This window comes from Onychomys torridus, chromosome 18 (genome assembly GCF_903995425.1).
Source record: "Onychomys torridus chromosome 18, mOncTor1.1, whole genome shotgun sequence".
Taxonomy (NCBI): domain Eukaryota; kingdom Metazoa; phylum Chordata; class Mammalia; order Rodentia; family Cricetidae; genus Onychomys; species Onychomys torridus.
Window position 1 is genome coordinate 53749544 of NC_050460.1, and position 18074 is coordinate 53767617.

Here is an 18074-nt window from a genome sequence, read left to right on the forward strand (position 1 = left end):
GCACTCACCATTGGGCAGCTCATTGCCTATCAGTTCTGTTCCAGGTGATCCAATGCTATCTCCTGACCTTGTGTACAATTGCACAGATTTGCACTCTTGTGCGCACACGCGAGCGCATGCACACACACACACACACACACACACACACACACACACACACAAGAGAAAAGAGAGAGGTAGAACAAGTTTTCCTGTCCCTTCTGCCAGTTTTCAAATATCCAACCAGGCTTAATATTACTTATAAATGCTCAGCCAATAGCTCAGGCTTGTTACTAGCTAACTCTTACACTATGTTTATATCAATGTTTATATCTATGCTTTGCCACATGACTCATGGCTTAGTATCTCATTTTCTATATGTATATCCTGCTTCCTCAGGTAGCTGGCTGGCATCCTCTCTGATTCTGCCTTCTTCTTCCCAGAGTCCTCTATTTCTGGCTGCCCCAACTATAATTCTTGCCTGGCTACCGGCCTGTCAGCTTTAACCAATGAGAGTAATACATATTTATATTGTACAGAAGGATTATTCCACAGCATTTCCCCCTTTTTGTCTAATTAAAAAGGAAGTTCTTAACTTTAACATAGTAAAATTATATACAACAAAACAGTAAGAATTATAGGTACAATATACAATCTATTTGTATTTGGTAAAATTAGAGGAACTATTCTATTATCTATATTATCTTGGTGAGTCTAAAGTTTTATACCTAATTTGCTTTCTATCATAAACTGAGGAAATCTATAACTTTAACTATTTAGTCTTTTACCACATCAAAGATCCCAGAAAGGGATCCAACTCTTGCCCTAGCATATCTGGCAGATTTTCCTGTGAAGCAAAGAATTTTGACTCTCCTACCTTATCTTGACAATGTTTGGCAGTCAGCTTTTTTGCATCCTGCTGGTCCAGTTTGGACAGTAAATGTCAGCAATTGAAACTAGGGTAGTTTCTTTGCCCACATGACTAGTGTTTTCCATTAAAAAAAACCAAACTCCATATGGAGTTCCTTTGATGTCCATCATCCTCTTTGAAGTAGACTGGTGTTGCCAGCAGCAATTGTGTCTCACTGTTATGAAAAAGCCTCAGGTTATTAAACATATTATATACCATATTCTGTAGGTATTTGAAGTGTTTGAAGACCATCTATCTAAACATATCTGTGTATGACCTTGAAAATATACCCAATGTGACTATAAGTTTGACTATTATAGATAACTATTAATCTGTATTTCTTAATAATACATTATATTTTTAAATAATCTACATAAACATGAGTAGAAATATACACATAGTATAACAAAATTAACTTTAAAATTGTATCAATAAACTAAAATCAATACCAATCATTTCCAAGATTAGTGTTTTTTATTAAAGTAGATCAGTAATAGATCCCTTTATCCTAACATTTCTGTATCCCTCTTTCTCTTCAGAAAGAGATCCTTGAATATAATCTCCTTTGTTTAGCTTTTTTTCCTGATCATTACCAATAACAATTTGTAACAACCTCCCCTTAAATGATAGTAAATATCTATAACCCATTTTGGGGGGAATGTGGGTATAGTTTTCTAGACTACTTCCTGTTGATTGGGGGTGCTGGTAATCTTTAGGGGACCCTGAGAAAATTTAGGATTATGGCTAAGTCTTGGCTGGAGTAGTTTGTGAGGTTAGACCATCTCATCCAGCAGCCTGGAAGCTGTTCTGGATTAAGAACTCCTCTGACTCTGGGGACTCCTCTGACTCTGTCCTCCTCCTTCCCATCATTCTCAGTTTGGCTTTCCCACCTATCTTCCTGACTGGCTACCGGCCTGTCAGGCTTTATTAACCAATGAGAGTAATACATATTCACAGTGTACAGAATGATTGTTCCACAAGGAGGAGAGAGAGAGAGAGAGAGAGAGAGAGAGAGAGAGAGAGAGAGAAAGAGAGAGAGAGTTACTCCATATCAACACCAGGAAGGGTTAGACAAGGGTCATGAAACACAAACTTGACTTCACTGGAGACTTGACCACTGTGCCAGATTTCCCCACATCATTTACTAGAAGAATACACATTTCTGAACATAGGGCAGGGTTCTTAGTACAGTACAGCCAGGGCTAACCCTGTCCCACATGCTGTGACTATTAACAATTATATTCCATATATAGTAAGCATTGTCTAAGCATTATTCCACTATCAGGAATCCAAATATTGCCAGAATCTTCTATGTTATAGATGACTTATAGTGTCTTTATTGGTATGCACAAGTTTATAATCTAAGTATTGTCAAAAGATTATAGACACAACACATGCACATTTACCAAACACAAAACTAAATGGAAATAACTATATAATTCTCTTGGCAATGGCTACCAGAATTTTAACTGACAAGTAATCATAAGTACATCTAGAGTTATTGATAAGTGACCAACATTTTATTAATTCTTAATAGCTTGTTTATCTTGACTTATAGTTAATAAATTTGCAAAGAAAGCAGTAATGTTTTTGACAAGTTGAATATTAATCAGACCTTAATTTCCAGTATTCTCCCCATGACTCATAGGGAAGCTGAGAGGCATGCATGATATAAATGGAGGCAAAGTGTTACTTATCATGAAGTGTACACTAGAGGAGAGGCAGCATTTCTCTGAGCCATGTATTGACTAACCACCATGACCAGCATTCTGGCATGCATAGGGGATAGTAGGGTGTCAGTACAGTGTGCTTTTCTGAAAAGAATTAACATTTTAATTGGGCATTCAAATTTCAAGTTTGGGGCACTCTATGTCCATTGAGCGGCTTTAATTAGGAGTAAGAATGAAGTATACTATTGAATAGTTATATGAAATGCATATGTGCATGTGTTTGGGGGGGGGTATGTTCTTTTCCATGTGCAAGATAAGCATCCACATGCACAACTCAGGAATATGTATTTCTCTCTAGATACATGACACCATATTCATTCATAAATTTTTATAAATACATCTGAAGTAACATGCTGGAAATCTCTTCTCCATTCCCCACTCCCCCTATTCCAGACCCAACCTCTCAGAATGCCCACCAAGGGTTCGCTCCTCCTGGGGAGCTGCTCAAAGACCATGCCTACAGGGTATTTAAGGTCCCCTCCTTGGGAGTACCACTGTAGTTCCCTCTCTTTCCCTGAGACCACCCAGGGATGCTTTGCTCATTAAATCTGGACTATTAATTCAGTTTGATTTGGCCTATTGCATCAGTGGAGTTACCCACTACTAAAGATTCATAATAGTTTCATAATAGATTCATGATAAAATAGTTGTGTTAACCATTTTAAAACATTGTGTGTCAATTTAACAATTTTAAGAGGACAGGCAATCTTATCTTTTATACACCCTGTTGATGTTGATTGATGGTTCTGTTCTCACACAAGAGGCAATAGGTTGACAATAACAGAAGAAGGAAGGTATTGGAAATTTACCTTTTCTATTTAGGCTTAGGTTGAAGATATTTCCTGTGAGTCCAGTAGTAAAAATTTATTCCTCCCAGTGTAGGGGGTAGCTGTTCCAGCTTTGACCTGGAAGTTCTACCTCCAGCGAGGCCACCAATAACTGTCACACCTACCTATGACTGGCCCCTGAAGTGGGGCTGAGACAGGAGCCCTTAAGACCTGAGATCCAGATGTGCCTGCTCTCTTGGTTCCTGGTGATCCTGGATGCTGGATGAGAGACCGAGCTGAGTTCTCCAGAGAACCCAGCTGGACTGCACTTCACCTCTCCTGGATCCTGTAACCAACACCTTTACTAGATGTAAGTTACCCCCCAAAATAAACCTCCTTTTTAACTATGTGGAGTTGCCTTAATAAATCCTCCAATATCCCAGTATTCACAAACCTTTTCCTTAGCACATGCTTTTGTGGCTTTTCCTGGGCCAGACAGATCTCTAACTGTACAATGGCTTAAGGAAGTTAGATAACCTTTTGCTTTTATTCAAGAAAAGAAAAATGAAACTGGATTTGATACGCCCCAGTGACATTTCCATTCATAGACTCACAATTTTTGACAAGTTTATATCTGAGTTTTGGTCTTCTCTTGTCCTGGGGTGACCCAGTTCAGTCCCGCTGAAGTCCCAATGCTCCACAAATAGGTTTATCTTGAGTATTGACCTCTTTTCTGCACCAGAGATTTAGGGAACATTCAGTGGCTTGACATCTAACTTAATGTTTCTTAGACAGTTTACACTTAGCTTAATGTCGGGATGAAACATCATTCAACTCATCTCTCACCTCCTCCCTACCAATAAATGTATTCATTTCAAACTGTATCTCACATCCATCCATTTCCCTGCATCCCCCCTGATACCTATCTTGGTCCACATCATGACAGTTTCTTTCTTGAAGGATTTATCTCCAGTGGTGCCTGTGTCCGACCACATTTCCCACCCACAAGAGACATCACTAGCCTCCTAGCTTCTCTTGGCTTAGGTGCCTATTTCCGTGTATTCTATTTTATTCAATAGAACAAACACTTTTCTGAAAAGAGCTGTATTTCCAGTATTCTGACTGACACAGTGCAGGAATCTCTAGAGAGGGTTAAACTTTTGGTCAAAAGAAGTGCTTTGGGTTCCATTGGCTGCCGAGCCCCAGAATGGAGATTGGCTGACACCAGGAGGCTGGCATGGTATTGGGGCTTCTTTCTACCAAGTGTGCTGGAGACTGAAGTGTAGATTCTTGGAACGACATTGCTGGAAATGGTCCCATGTTGATGATCTTTGTGAACAAAGTTATGCTCAGTGAGAAGAAAAAATATTAACACACACCAAATCTTACCAAGTCCATCCATTGTGTCATTTCACTTAGTAATATCATCATCATTTAGTTTCATTTAAAGATGATAACGAGCCTTACTCTTCTAAGAACTGGAAGCCTTTGCATAGTTACCAAATGAAAGATCCACTATGATAGTCTTAATATTTTCTTAAGAAAATTTCACTACAAAATAACAAACATGGTGTGGACTTTCAGCATGAAGGACCTTATTCATTCATATATGCAAATAGATGAAAATGGTGAAGCAATGCTTATTTTCAAGATAAATAAGATTATGGATAGTTTAAATGTTTATTGTGTTGCTCATTTATAATGTCTAATTTTAAATCACAATTTCATTTATTAATTTATAATGTTTAATCAGTAGAGATTCACCTTAATTTGAAATATATTCTTAATTCATAAGCAATAGATGTGTAATTCCTTTTCCCTATCCTCTTTCAGAGAATATAGGATATAAAACATAGCTTAGCTCCTTCAAAGTAGCAAGTACATACGTTAATATTCTACAAATAATCCAAGTGGAAAGCCATGTATTATATAGTGCAGTAGCATTTTTTTTTTCTCATAAAATGGTCTAACATACTTCATAGCTATGGAAAGACTGAAAATTCAATTCAGTTTAGCCTAAAGTTATTTTCTTCTATTCAGCATTGGGCACATGGTATTTCTAAGCCTAAAATTAAATTACATTTTTTTCTTCCCCTAGCTTCTCACTAATGTGTCTGAACTGAAATAATTATGTTAAAAACACAAATTTCCTTTTGTTCAAAAACTCATGTGACTTCTAATAGCATTAACTACACATTAATGCTGGCGATCTCAGGCTCTGCAAAGCAGGAAGGTGTCGGATCAGGTTCTGAAGTGTCTACCATAGACTGAGGTATTAAAACCCAAGCCTGAATAGGCTTTTGGGAAATGGTGGGCTCTTTAGAGTGGCCTAATGTAAGGAAGAGGATCATGGAAGAAAAGTCAGCAAAAGGAATTGGGATACTGCCCCTCTTCTTTTTCAGCTGCTACCACAAGCTCTCCCACACACTCCTGTCAATGACTGACAAGAGGTGGGAGTCCAGACATTGTAGTAAATCTGAATGATAATGTTTTCTGTGGCTAGGGCACAAATATGCAAGTATTTACCCCAAAGCTTGTAAGGAGGGAATTGGAATGAGTAGATATGCAGCTAAGAATGTAAAAATCAAATGTAGGAAATATTGGAGATGGAGAGGAGCTGAAGAGAGTTAAAAGCTTTTCTCTGACTCAGGAGTAGCAGATTTGTTACTGCAAAAGATCACCCAAATTGGGCCTGGAGAGATGGCTCAGTGGTTCAGAGCACTAATTGCTCTTCCAGAGGACCTGGGTTCATATTCCCAGCATGCACATGGTTGTTCACAACTGTCTGTAATTCCAGTTCCAGGGGACCTGGTAACCTGGTACCTATGACAAAAACACCAACTCACATAAAATAAAAATAAATAATTTAGAGAAGATCATCCAAATTGCAGGTGAGAGAGAAAGTATAAGGCATAGGTGTAACAGCTTTAGCAGGATGTCAAGAGTCTTTAGAGAAGGACAGTATTGAGGGTAAGTTTATGGAAGTGTTCAAAATGATTCAGGTGATAAAGTCGTGGTTAAGGATGGTGAGGAGGAGGAGGGAAGGAAAAAGAAAAGAGAAAGAGTAGAGGAAAACAGAAGAATGGGAACATGCAGTAGGCAGGGTGGGAAAAAGAGATGCTTAGATGTCCTTAGGAAGGTGGATCCTGATGCAGGCCAGGATACAATGACAGTGCTCAGGACAAAAGGTGCACAAATAGAGTCCATAGTAATGTAGAGATTTTAAAAAATCATGTTTGTCATAGCAAAGTGAAATGAACTTGTTTGGCATGTCAACTTCCAGTAGTTTGTGTGGCTGTTTTTTAATTCAGAGGCTCTAAATAGTGGGGAGGCAACAGCCTGTATGGCAGAAATACAGGAGAAAGTCTAATTTATTGTTGGGGAGGGAAAGACTATAGATGTCAGTTTAAAGAAGACTGACAAAAATGTAAAAAAAAAATATTAAAAGGTAATAGCAAAGGAAATACATGTGAGAATAAGGGTTCATTTTTCTTTTAAAATAAAATTGAAATGTCCTCAATGGAAATAACAAAATTGAGAAAAACAAATTTATGTTATTGATGGACAAGGACACTAAGGAATGTGATGCTGGTTACCTTTGCACAATGCAAAAGATTAAAATTAAATCAACTCAGAAAAAAATGAAAAGAGTGAAAAAAATTAAAAAAAAAACTTGGATAAATATTTACTGTTTTCAATATGGGACAAAACAAATAATGTGATTTTAGAGGACAGTAGATGAGCCAACTTTCATCTAAATGAGCCTCTCTTCAAGGAACGTAATGGAACTTTTGTACCAGGCTTTTTCTTTTGGGTTACCAACCAGCTCCCAAATCATGACATGGAGACTAATCATTAGTTTTGAATGCTCAGCCTAGTTTAGGCTCATTTCTGGCTAGCTCTTTTAACTCAAATTAACCTGTTTCTCTTTACCTTTTGCTTGGGGCTTTTTACCTTTCTTCCCTTCTTTCTGTATAACTTAGTTTCACTGCTTCTTGAGTCTGGTTGGCTGGGGGCTGCTTGGCTTCTCACCCAGAGTATCTCCTTTTTCTCTCCTCTGTTGGTGAATATTATTTTAAGGTGTGTTACTTTTGTTTATGTTGCATTTGTTGAACTCTGTGAAGCTGTGTTACTGTGCCTGTCTAAAACACCTGATGGTCTAGTGAAGAACTGAACGGCCAATAGCCAGGCAGGAGAAACGAAAGGTGGGGTTGGCAGGCAAAGAGAATATATAGAGAATATATAAGAATAAATCTGGGAGGAGAAGAAAGAAGTAGCTGGAGAAGTCGGAGGAGTCACCCAGCTACACAGCAAACCATGGGGCAAGAAACAAAGAAAGTTGGCATGGATAGAAAAGATAAAAGCCCAGAAGCAAAAGACAGACAGGCAAATTTAAGTGAAGGACAGCTAGAAACAGGCCAAGCTAATGCTGGGTATTTACAATTAAGTATAAGCCTCCATGTGTGATGGTTTGGGGAGCTAAGCAGCAGGCCCCTTAAAAGAGTAAAAATCCCCAACAACATTCCTCCTCCTTTTCTCATTCCTCTCATTCTTTCTGAGCCTAGGTTTCTCCTCCTATTTATTCTGTCTGCCAGCTCCACCTGTCCTTTTTCTGCCCAGCTATTGGCTGTTTAGCTAATTTTCAGACCAATCAGGTGCCTTAGGCAGGTAAAACAAGTGCAACACATCTTTACATAATTAAACAAATGCAGCATAAACAAATGTAACACATTTTTACACAGTTAAAGTAATATTCCACAGCATGAACAAATGGAACATATCTTTACATAGCTAAAGTAATATCCCACAGCAACTGTACATACAAGGAAGATATAAAATAAGGATAGAATTAGTCACCAGTTTCATTGTGGGATGACATTTACTTTGGCCCATACATAAAAAAACAACCATAATAATTAAGGTTTCAAGATATAGCTTGCTAAATGGCTGCTATCGTGAAGCATCCAGTAGTTTCTCATACCTCTAGTTCCCTAGCTTCTCCCTCATAGCTCATGTACAGAGTAAATATCTCATTAGATCTGGCTAATGCACTTTAATCAAGCTTACACACCAGGCTGGGGTTCACCAGTGTAAGGATTCGTACTCACTAGGAACCAAAGTGATTCACACACCAGTGGATGGAATCAAGGTCCATAGAATAATGTCTGAATGTTGACATAAACTGAAGTTCAGCCAATCACTATGATTGGAGACCACATGGAAGTGAAGGTGGATGTGGATGTAGAGGTATTTCAGATGTAGGAAGTCTGAACACTATTGTTTAGAGTCTTTTACTTAATGTGTGTATCTGTGCATACATGCCTGCCCTGTGCAGGGTTTCAGAGGATGAGACAGACACTCTGAGCAGTAGTGTCAGAATGCAATGTGATAAGGAGCCTAGAGACATAATCAGGCACTGTAGAGGCAGAGGCAGGGAGGATAGAGGGAGAAGAAGAAGACAAATTGGCCAAAGAATGTGCATAGGGAATTAGTTTTAATACATGTATTTACAAATTTGAGTTAACAAGATACTTTGAAATATTAATCGAACTATATGAACTGTTGAACTTAAACAGGAAAAGTCATGCATGAAAGTTTTGTTTGAGGAGGGTGTTGATGTTGGCTTGACCTTGCTTCTATAATGAGTGATTCCCTGGAAGAGACCCCTCTCTGTGTGTGTCTCTCTCTCTGTGTCTCTGTCTCTGTCTCTGTCTCTGTCTCTCTCTCTCTCTCTCTCTCTCTCACACACACACACACACACATACACACACACACACACACACACACACATACACACACAGACACGCACACACATACACACACCAAGAAACTGTATAGCTTTGGTGATTATACAGTTATTATTTTGAATATGCAATAATGATGGATAACATATTTATACATAAGTATGAATGGACATACAAATATGTAGAGGTATATAATCTACATAGACAGTGAGAGAAGTTAACACTTCTAGCTTTTACTGCCTCTGTGTATATGTACAAAAGTCTATCACAAATTTTTTAAAAAATAGTCATTATATATGACTATTATGTACATGTTTTTGAGAAAGAATCTCATGGGATAGCCAACTCTGTCCTCAAATTCATTGTGATCTTCCTTGGCAATCTCAGAGGTATGAGCCAACATGCCAGGCACATGTACTTTTAAAAGCAAATAAAGGTTACAATTGTGTGGGTGGAATTTTCAAAGAACTTAAAATTCCAAAGAGAAATGTCTTGCTTGTTTTGCTGTTGGACTCTGGTATATTCCCTAGGCCTCCAAAAGCATTTTTTTTTTGAAGAATTCCTTAACCATCTTGTTTTACTCACTTTGTTTTCAAATATTTTACCAATGGAAAAGCAGCATAACTTGTGCTATGCAGGCTTGTGTTCTTGAGAGTGAGTTGACGACATTGTGAGGATCCATGTCATCAATAATTGACTAAAGTGGCTTGTCTCCTCACCCAAGTACTCGGTGATATGTGACACTTGACAATGTATTATTAAAGTACCATTATACCTTTGATGTACTGGGACAGGGTGTCACAGAAGTTCTTCCACGAGTGACATATTTCTCCTTTGTAGCTTTGCGAAAGTCAAAGCATGCCATTGAAAACCAGTCTATGTGCCTTTTTAAGAGAATGATGCCAAATTTTGAAATTTAATATTTTTAATATTGCATTGTATATTTTACTTCTAAAGGTCCATATGTTTCAAGCTGAAATGGAATGCATGCTTTGGAAAACTATCCTCATGAGTAAAATATCCTTTTATGTAGTTTTCAATGTTTGTTTTGTTTAGTACATTATTTACTTAGGTAGCTCTATTATGTGACTTCTTTCTCCTTTACTATTTTTAAATATAATTACATCTTATTTCCCAGTCCCTTTCTCATGTACCCCTCTTGCTTTCTCTCTCAAATTCATGGCATACACACACACACACACACACACACACACACACACACACACACACACACACACATATATTCCTAAACAATGAATGGAACCTGCTGTGTCCATTTAGTGTTACTTGTACATATATAATTTTTCACCAGATCTCTGGAAAACAGATAATGGTTTGAGGGGCTGATCCCTGGGGTAAGAATATTTATCAATCTCAGCATTCCATAGTTGCCTGGAGTTCTTGTTTAGGGTTGGAGTCCTGTGAGATTTATCCTTTCCGTATTATTATAAGTGGGTTTCTTGAACATGTCTTGTTTAGATAGCCATGTTGTTGAAACTTCACATTTTACTTCTTTGAAATTTCTAGAAGACACACTCTCAGAGTGTTTCTCTGTTGCTCTGGCTCTTGGAATCTTTTTGCCACCTCTTTTGAGATGTTCCCTGAGCTTTAGGTGCAAAAGTTGTGTTGTAGACATATCAGTTGGGACTGGGCACCACTGAATATATATCACATGCTCTCTGCACTTTGATCAGGTGTGGTTTTCTGTAAAGGTCTCTGTCCATTGCAAAGAGGCATTTCATTAATGACAGAAGAGAGCTACAGTTACCCAAAGGTCTAAAGATTAGTATGTAGAATGCAGTAAATAATTATACCGATTTGATAAAGTGGTGATTATAGCTTCTCCAAGAATCATGACCTGACTAGCCCCAGAGAGTAGGCTAGGTTTCCAATACCAGGCATGATTTCCCTTTTGTTGAATGAACCTTATATGTAATTAGAAAGCTGTTGATAACCACCTGTATATGTGTGCCACTCTTGCACCCTTAGGCTTTCCAGGCTATGCTAACCCTTGTAGTTCATATAGGTGGCTGAATAGATTTGTGGACTGCTCCCCACTTCTGGAAGTTTGCATGACATTGTCTGGTTTCATGAAAGCTAGTCTTCAGGGAAGAGGCATTCATGTTAGATCCATCTTTATTTTCTTGTCCCATATCTGAAGATCCTGGTATCTCACATAACTCTTATAGAAAAAAACTTGAAGCAATCTCACTGAAATCAGGAGTGAGACAAGGTCATCCACTAATGTCACTCCTTTTCAATATTGTGCCTGAAGTATTAGTGGGAAAAATAAGACAAGAGAAACAAATTAAAGAATACAGATAGGAAACGAATAAGTCAAACTATCCTTGTTTGAAAATGATAGAAGAGATATACCTAAGTGATCTTCACTTCTGTTCTACCAGAAACTTTTAGCAACAATCAACAACTTCAGCCAAGTTGCAGGATACAGAACCGACTTACAAAAACTGATAGCCGCTGGGCGGTGGTGGTGCACGCCTTTCATCCCAGCACTCAGGAGGCAGAGGCAGGTGGATCTCTGTGACTTTGAGCCCAGCCTGGTCTACAGAGTGAGTTCCAGGACAGCCTCCAAACCTACAGAGAAACCCTGTCTTGAAAAACAAAAAACAAATAAACAACCCCCCCCAAAAAAAACTGATAGCTTTACTATATACCCACAACAAACATACAGAGAATGAGATTGTGGACATACTTCCATTCACAATAGTCTCAAAGAATATAAATTATCTAGGAATGAATGTAAACAAGGAGGCAAGAGACTTCTACAAGGACAATTTCATATTACTGAAAACAAAAGAGAAAAACACTAAAAAATGGACCGGCATCTCATGTTCATAGAGTAGTAGAATTAACATTGTGAAATGATCATTCTACCAAAAGTCATTTAAAGATTCAGGGCAATCTCAATAAAACTTTCCACCTCAATCTTCACAGAACTAGAAAAGAAACTACTCTATAATTCATATAGAACCATAAAAGACACCAGATAACCAAAACAATACCGAGCAATAAGAATAATGCTGGAGTGATTACAATCCCAGACCTAAAGATATATTACAGAGTCCAAGTAAATAAAACAATGTAGTACTGGCACAAAAACAGACACATAGAAACAGGAAACAATATTGAAGACCCACACATGAGTATATATAACCATACCTACTGCCATTTAATATTTGACAAAGGTTCCAGAAAATCAGCTGGCAAGTAAAAGGTATCTTCAATGAATGGTGCTGGGATAGCTGTATCTCCACATGTAGAATAATGAAATCACAGCTGTATTTATCACATTGCCTGAAAACCAATTCCAAATGGATTAAAGACCTAAAAAACCTGAAACTCTGAAACTGTTAGAAGAAAACATAGGCAGTACCCTGCATGATATAAGTCTAAAAGGGACTTTTTGATTTTTACCCTATTTTCCTAAGACACCCAGCCATTGACAGGTTGAACCTCATAAAACTAAAAAGCTTTGGCACAGCTAAAGAAACAAGCAGTCAATTGAAGAGGAAGTTCAGAGAGTTGGAGAGAACAATTGTCAGCTATATATGTATGCCAGAATTTATAAAAAAAAAAAAACAAAACTAATAATAAGAGCAAAAAAAACAAAACAAAACAAAACAAAAGATCCATTCAAAACCAGCTTATGTATCTAAACAGAGTTCTCAAAAGAAGAAATATAAATAGCGAAGAAATATCTCAAAAAGTGCCCCTTGTTCTTAGCAATTAGTTAAAAACCAATCAAGACAGCTTGCTTTTCACATTTCTTTGTCCCCAGTCTGAATGGCAAAGATCAACAATACAAGTGTGAAAAAGGTAACCCTCATTAATTGTTGGTGGGTTTGCAAACCAGTCTGTTCCTTTGCGAAATCAGTAAGGAGAGGTGTCAAGAAGCTAAAAATAGATCTGCCATAAGACCCAGCTAAAGCATATGCCTGAAGGACTCAACATCTTACTTCAAAGATACTTGCTCAGCCGTGTTCACTGTTGCTTCATTCGCACTCTCTAGGGAATAAAAATAACTCAAATGTCCTTTGACACATGAATGGATAATGAGTATGTGGTATGCATTCAATGTAAAGTAGTATTCAGCTGTAAAGAAAAGAGAAATCATGAAATTTGAAGGTAAATTGATAGAACTAGACAAGATCATATTGAGTGAGGTAACTCTGGCCCAAAAAGACAAACTTCCCTTTTTCTCTCTCATTGGAACTACTTGCTCCAAATCTTCTAATGTAAGTACATATCCTGGGTAGACCTAGCCTACAGAAATGTGGGGATTTTGTGTTGCAGTGAGTGAAAGCAAAGCATTCTGTGAGAGTGTAATATGTATGTCCTATCATTTTTAAGGATTAGAGATTGGTGGGTGATTATTGGAACTGCTCAGAGAATTATGTAAGATTAAGGATCAGAGAAGAACTGTCACAGTGTCAGAGAAAGTATAGCGTTCAATAATGGGCATTGCATAAATGTCCAGAGATTGACTGGCCAAACATCTAAATTTTTGTACAGGTCTTACAGACACTAAGACAACTGTTGAGTTGAGAGATTTGAATGAGTCTTTCTGAGACACTCGAATTTAAATTCTATGAGGTTGAAATAATTAATGCAAAGTATAGCAAAAAAAAAAAAAAAAACCTGTACAATGTATTCTCTTAAGACAGGAGTTGAGGGGGTGGCATGGAATCCTTTCTGAGTGAGTGTGCCAACTCTCATGGTTCCAGAACAAATGCCTATGACAGGGATATGCCTGTAAAATCTACAAAAGCAGTGTATTTAAGAGACTGCCTGTACTTATTATCTGTCATAAAAGGTCAAGTCTCAAGTGCTCCAACACACTGGATCAAGTCAAAAGACAATTACCTTGAAATTGGTAAAGGTCAGAAATCACAATTAGTAGATGAAATAGACAGGGGAGTAGGTAATAGACTCTGGGCCTTTCTTTACGACTTCTCTGTAGATTTATAGGTTAGGGATGAGCCAGGAGCAGAAGCAAGTTTGAAGATGAACTTTCAACTGAAAGAGAAATGAAAATAAGTTGGACTTTTTCATACCTGAGAATAAAATTTTTCCAGTACTCACCTATAAGTAATGAGAATCTAGCCAAAATACACTATTGGAGCAAATTGTAGAGACCTGGAATTGTGCACTTGAAGGTATTGATAAGGAAAGAACAATGCTTCTGAAAATTATCACCTCTTCTCTGTGGAGCTAAAATTATTAACAATAAATTATAGGGCAAGTGATACTCTGAGGGACATCTGTCAAGGTTCTGAATATCCCAAACTCTGACAAGAGATACAGAAAGAATCTGGAGACAGATAAATCCTTCATGTTCAGTATGACCTTTAATAAGACCATTCAAATCAATAGCCGAGTGGTGAATTCACCACTATCATTATTTTAAGTGTCTCTAAGAAGTTGACTTACATTGTTCCAGGAAGAATGCTCACCTCAAGGTTTCATGGTGAACCATTCATGGGATCCCTGGACTAACTTTTCAGGAGCAGATGGCATTTACATACTTAAAACTTTGATGTATTCTCCTGTTTTGAAAAACAAATGATCCTGTACTGATCGGGTATTGTCAAACGATGCTTTCTTTATATTAATGAAACGTAGTTCAAGAAAAAAAATTGCATAAGAAAGCTATAAATAATTTTACACTATAACTCTGAAAGAAACAATGGAAATTGATTCAGCAATATAGGTGGAGATTTAATGACTGTATATATTTTAAGAGATGGCTGAACTGGAGTTAAAGGATATGGAACCATGAAAAATGTCAAGTTGGTCTTTTTTTTTTGCATGAGTTTTCAGTGTGAGGAACTAAATGTAAATTTCTTATGAGATGGAGAAATAGATTTATAGCACTTTTCTTTAGCTATATAGGCTATGCATAGGAAAGAATACAAAAGAATATGACAGTCCAAACACCTCCTATCTTAGCTATGTAACTATACTGTATTTTGCCATGGAAGAATACACAAGGCAGGACTTGAAAGCCAATCACTTCTTTAGAATTGTATTTTGTTTGTATTACATTTTAAATACAGTTCCATGATTAACTGGAGCATATCAGGATTAAGCTGGTGTTTATATGTCTACAGAAATCGAAGAAATTCACTTTTAGAGGTCTCTAAAGCCACAGCCCTTACTGGCTATTTTGGTGCACATCTGTACTTCCAGAACTAGGGAGTGTGAGACAGGACAAGTTCTTGGCCATCCTAGGCTACATAGCAATGCTCTAAAACAGTAATTTGTCAAAAATCAAATCACATTCTGAACACTCTTATTTTGTTTTACATTTTCAAAAGACCTATGTTTATATGTCCACTATAATAGAAGTAAAATAATTTCTGAAAAAAAAATCAAAGATATCTTTTAGGGACAAGTGTGTGTGTGTGTGTGTGTGTGTGTGTGTGTGTGTGATCATCATGACCACCATCAGTGCATGTTCCTTGTTTTTCCTTCTTTTTTTTTTTTTGAGATCACAATATAATTACATCCTTCCCTCTCCTTTCCTCCAAACTATTGCACATACCCCTCCTTATTCTTTCAAATCCATGGAGTCCTCTTTCACTGTTATTACATACAACACACACACACACACACACACACACACACACACACACACACACACATTCCTAAATACAACCTGCTCAGTCTGTATAATGTCACTCATATGTATGTTTTAAGGGCTGACCATTTGGTATCTGATAACAATCAGTGTATCCTTCTATGAGAAGCCTGTTTCCCCCACACCCAGTGTTCTTTGGTTGCCTGTGGTTCTTTGTGTCTAGCTAACGCCTCCTCAGCCTTTCCACACTCACTTTGGCGTGTTTATTGGTGTCACCCTTGTTCAACTCATATTTGGGCAGTCATGTTGAAACTTGATGGGTCTAGCTTCTGACATTACTAGGAAGCACAGTTTCATAGTAAACTCCCTGGTCTTCTGGCTGTTCCAATCTCCCAGCAATGTTCCCTGAGCCTTAGGTATGGGAGTAGCTTTGTAGATGTATCCATTGGGACTGGGCTCCTTACAATTTTTTTTTATTTCATTTTTATTTGCAAACAAGACCTATGTGTGTTTCAGGTTTTTAAGATGTAAATAGGTCATAGGATGATCCTTTATGACTTTTTCAGACATCTCTACTGTTATTTTCCCTTTCCACTCTATTTATTCTGTATTTATCTCCCTCCCCGTCACTATCAGAGCCCCCTTTCTATTGCTCCCCAAACCCATGCCCCAGAAATGGTCCCATTTTACTTGCCTGGTTTCTGAAGTCACTCTGAGGTATGTACTCACGTCTGAAGATTTGGAGCTAAGAGCCACATAAGAGAGAGGGCATGCTGTGTTTGTCTTTGTTTCTGGTTTACCTCAGTCAAAGTGCTTTGTTCCAGTTCCATCTATTTACCTGCAAAGTTCACGGTTCTGTTTTTCTTTACAGCTGAATGAATAGTATTCTGTTGTGTATATGGACACCATTTTCAACATCATTCATTGGTTAAGGGCATTTGCTTTGTTTCAGTTTCGTGGCTGTTATGAATAGAGCAGCAATGTACAAGGATGAGCAAGTGTCTGTGGAGTAGAGTTCTGGTCCTTTGGTCAATGCCAAGCAGTGGCGTACCTGGGTCACAGGTAGATGTGTTTTTAACTATTTGAGAATCCTGCAAAAGCTGATTTCTATAGTGGCTATGACATTTTCACTGCCGAGGAACACCAAGAAGAAGTGTTCTTTCCCCCCCCCCCCGCCCCCCCCCCCCCGCCCCCCACATCCGCATCAGCTTGAGCAGTCATTTCTTTCATAGATCTTTGCCACTCAGACTGGGGGAAGATGAAATCTGAAAGAGGTTTAATTTGTATTTCCTTGGTAGCGAAGGATGTTGAATATTTCTTTAAGTGTTTTTCAGTCATTTGTGGGTTCTGCTTTTGAGAACTTTCTGGTTAGTTTTGCATCCAATTGTTAAATAGGTTATTTGCTTTCTTGATGTTCAGGTTTTTTTGTTTTGTTTTGTTTTGTTTTTTAGTTCTTAATATATTTTAAACACTAACCCACTATCAGCTGTATAATTTGTAGATATCTTTTCCAATTTGTATTCTGCTACTTTGCCTGAATGATGGAGTCCTTTGCCATACAGAAGCTTTTCAGTTTCATGAGGACCCTTTATTAATTGTTCATCTTAGTGCCTGTGCTATCAGTGTCCTATTCAGAAAGTCCTTTCCTGTACCAATGAATTCAAGCTTATTTTCCACTTTCTCTTCCATCAGGTTCAGGATATCTGGTCCTGGATTATTATTTTTGATCCACTTGGGGTAGAGTTTGTTTCAGGATGATAAATATGGATCTATTCTCATTCATCTACCTGTAGCCATCCAGATTTGACTAGCTCCATTTGTTAAATATGCTCTGTTTTCTTTTATGTGTATTTCTGACTTCTTCATAAAAACATAAATATAAAAAATGTAAATAGGTGTGTGGACTTATGTTTTGATAATCAATTTTACTTACAATTCTGAACTGTTTTAACTGTTATAATTCTTTAGTACATTTTGAAATGTAGAATGGTGATACATCCAGCAGTTCTTCTAATATTCAGGATTATTTCAGCTATTCTGGTAGTAGGTGTGTGTGTGTGTGTGTGTGTGTGTGTGTGTGTGTTTCTATATGAACATGAATTTTTAAAATTTGTTTGAAGGATTGTGGCATCATCCCACGGAGCTTTGTTCAGTGTGAAGTTTTACTGACATTCTTCTACATGATGTCAGACAACAGAGGGTATGACAGTATTAGATTGACAGCAGAGACAGTATTAGGTGAAGTAATGACAGGGGTTTCTACACTGATTCCCCAGAGCATAGCAGCTGTTTCTCCTTCTCTTGGAACATAGTAGAGGTGAGTAATGAGACTCTGGGGTAGTA